This window comes from Austrofundulus limnaeus, unplaced genomic scaffold (genome assembly GCF_001266775.1).
Source record: "Austrofundulus limnaeus strain Quisiro unplaced genomic scaffold, Austrofundulus_limnaeus-1.0 Scaffold812, whole genome shotgun sequence".
Classification (NCBI taxonomy): domain Eukaryota; kingdom Metazoa; phylum Chordata; class Actinopteri; order Cyprinodontiformes; family Rivulidae; genus Austrofundulus; species Austrofundulus limnaeus.
The window spans coordinates 137,310-140,941 of record NW_013953214.1 but is presented as its reverse complement, the minus strand read 5'-3'; positions in this window follow the sequence as shown (position 1 = coordinate 140,941).

The window sequence follows — 3,632 nt, the reverse complement described above, 5'->3', positions numbered from 1 at the left end:
ATTTATAATATTATTTTACACTCTGTAGGTCTAAATATTAATTAGAGGACAAATCAGCTTGAAATATTTCTTACTTTGTGTTTTATTGTAGCATGATTTAGCAGAGTGATACACTCTGTATTTATGCTCCATAAGCTAATATCTGCTGACCAGTTCAATAAATAACAGTGATTACATGGACTTTATAAGATAATTTTAATTTTAAACTGTTATATTATTAGCTTCAGTTCTGGTCAGATAACTTTAGCTAAATAAGATCAAATCTGCTCAGGTGAAATGTGAATTTTTCCTGTTTATCTTCTGTTGGTAAATCACACAGCAGCTGTTGTACAGTATATACTGTACGTCCATGGCTGAAGCACATCTTGGGTCACCACCATTTTGGATGCATCTCTCTTCTCTCTAGGCAGCAAACAAACAATAGTTTTGGTTATTTTACCATTTATATTATTTTGTCAGTGCAGCTAACATTATTTGTCAATAAACAAAATGAAAAAAGTAGGAATTGTTTCTTTCTCTTTCTCAGTATGACTTGGTGGCTCATATTTTTAATGTGTGACAATGTCCTGTGTCATAACTACACCCCTGCTGTGTGTAACAAGCCAAACCCTGTGAAAACTGGGTAATAATTTGTGGAGGTGTGATTATTTTATTTGGGCAAACAGCTTCCTGAGTACAAATAAATGTGCTGGAGGCGCAAGAGGGACCCATCCAACATGGCAGCCACACTGAAGCAGCAGCTCCAATAGGCAGTGCCAGTCCACAGGGCCTCTACATACCAGTGGAGGATGCTGGTCTTTAAAGAAGAGGAAGCTCAGTTTCAGCCTACATCCTAAAATGTGTCTGTTTATTTATATGTAAACTCTATCCTCCGTTCCTTTTCAAGAAAATGGTCTGTGATAGGGTCACAGATCATTTTACAACACTTCCAGTCAGTAGGACAGCAGAAAAGACCTGTTACCCCACATTTACACTACATGTGTCTCTGCTGCGGTGCGCAGGTCGCAGCTGTTCATTTGTGCCCCAATTTACACAGCCTCTGCTCCGCTCCGGTCCGACAGGAAGCAGATGGAGCGATAAATTCAGTGATAAATGTGGAAGTCACAGCAAAAAATAATTAATTCTGTGAAAGATGAACTCCAAACACAGCTGAAAACAACGATATAAAGGCTTTTGATATCTATGTTGAAACTGTCTCACTGTCGGCTTCCTGGAACTTCTGATTTCAAAACAAAATCCACGTGTATCATGTGTGTACACATATGCTTCATGCTATGTTTCCATCTGCTTCCCAAACAGAACCATACATTCTGACAGCATTTGTGTAGAAATATATCCCTATATTTATTAATATAGCTGGGATTTCGACATTATTTCGACAAATTATTCTGCCGAATAGTGTCTTATTTTGAAAATACGGATGTTGTGCTCATTTCTTTTCCTGTTGCTGCGACGTAATCTTTAAAAATTGACTCCGGCGCTACTCCGGCGACCGGCAAAAATAGGATCTGTTTTAATTTTGACGGATCGCCGTCCGCTCACCGCCGCCCTGCACTGCCAGTGTAAACACTCTCATTGGTTATAGTGGGTGTGTGTTTGCTGCGGAGGTCGGACCGGAGCGGAGCGGAGCCAGAACGCATGTAGTGTAAATTAGGGGTTACTTCCCCCCACCTTTTGCACCAAATTAATCTGAGGATTTGATCAGCCCTGCTGTTTCTATTTTTCTTTGTAAGGAAAACTGTCAAATGGCTTCACCAAAATCCGCTCCACAACATTCAAACTGCCATATGTGCAGCTGGTTACTAGTGTGAGGCCAGTGTGAAGTGTGTCTGTCTGTGAGTGCTTTGTGACGGTGGAGGGGCTCAGCAGCCCCCGCTGGACAGAAACTGTGATAGACGTCAGAAAGAGAGATAGAAGTCTGTCTCCAAACACAAGCAGCTAAAAAAAAAACAACCTCCAGAAATAGAAGCTCGATTTGTCCTAGTTGTTTTTAACAAATAAAATGCTGCTAAAAGAATTAATAAAGTCTCCGATTCAGCTCAGAATATAATGAAAATAAAACTGCTCCACTGAATGCTTACTGTAGATTCCTAAATAATGAAGCCATAAGCTTGACGCTCTCCGTACTTCCCCTTTGGTCTACTTGATTAACGAAAACGACGAAAAATCAGCCTGAGTCCTCTCGATAAAGGTTAACAGTTTACTTCAAAAACAAAAACAGTACAAATGTTACTTTTCCACAAAAAAATAATATAGTAAACTAAAGGTCTTATGCAAGAGAAAAAGAAAGAAAGCAAGAGGTCAAAAAACTGTGTGGCTCCACTCCAACTACCCAACCCGGAATGCACAGCCCCACCCCCCAATCCTTAACTCCAATTACCTATGCAAATTTACAAGAAGACCTTAGTAATCCAATATAACAGATTAGTATGAAATAGAGATGCAATATGTAATTATTTTTCTCCAAATAAACAAGTTACCNATATTATTATTTTTGAACCATCTGTTTTATTTGTTTCATAGCTTTTATCCTGGCTCAGCAGCTACCAGCAGCTTGTATTTATTTAGAACTTTTATCCAATAATATTTCGATCATCATCTGMTGCTAGGGTCCTCAAATCTGCCTCAGGCCTTCAGAATGAGCAGTGAAGGCACATGGAGGGTGAAACACGTCACTGATACTGTTGCTTTGACCAATCAGGTGCTGAGGTGAAGACACCAGAGCCAGATGGCTTCAGACAGCATCAACATTTTCTCATTGTTTGATTGGCTGATCAGAGAGCAGGAGTCAGAACCAGGAAACTAGATTTCTGTAGCGTCTTATAATCTAAATGCTGAGTGGACATTCTCAGAGTTACAMAAAATTAAAACTTATAAACACAGAAAATACAGAACAGAAAAGACTGGACTTTCAGTCTTAGCTTCATAGTGGTGATAGAAAAGGACTTGGTGAAACGAAACGCCATGAGGACCTGTATGTATGACAGAGGAGCCGGATTTTTCATGAGGAAGAAAAGGATGGAGTTTTTAAACAGATAATAAAAAGTTTTGGTGAGTAAAATATATGTTATTTAAATGTTTTATTTAGTTATCAGCTTATTATATAACCGTATTTATGCTGTTGTTAATGTATGGCACAGCTGTAGCTGCAGTTGAGAAAATTTGTTAAATGTGTTGCTTCAGTGATGACTTTCATTCTGGCTTCATGAGACACCTGTCTGTGGTGCAGAGACACTGTCTGTGGTGCAGAGACACCTGGTCAGAGACACCTGTCTGTGGTGCAGAGACACCTGTCTGTAGTGCAGAGACACCTGTCTGTGTTGCAGAGACACCTGTCTGTGGTGCAGAGACACCTGTCTGTGGTGCAGAGACACCTGTCTGTAGTGCAGAGACACTGTCTGTGGTGCAGAGACACATGTCTGTGGGTCAGAGACACTGTCTGTGGGTCAGAGACACCTGTCTGTAGTGCAGAGACACTGTCTGTGGGTCAGAGACACCTGTCTGTGGGTCAGAGACACCTGTTTGTGGTGCAGAGACACTGTCTGTGGGTCAGAGACACCTGTCTGTGGTGCAGAGACACCTGTCTGTGGTGCAGAGACACCTGTCTGTGGTGCAGAGACACCTGTCTGTGG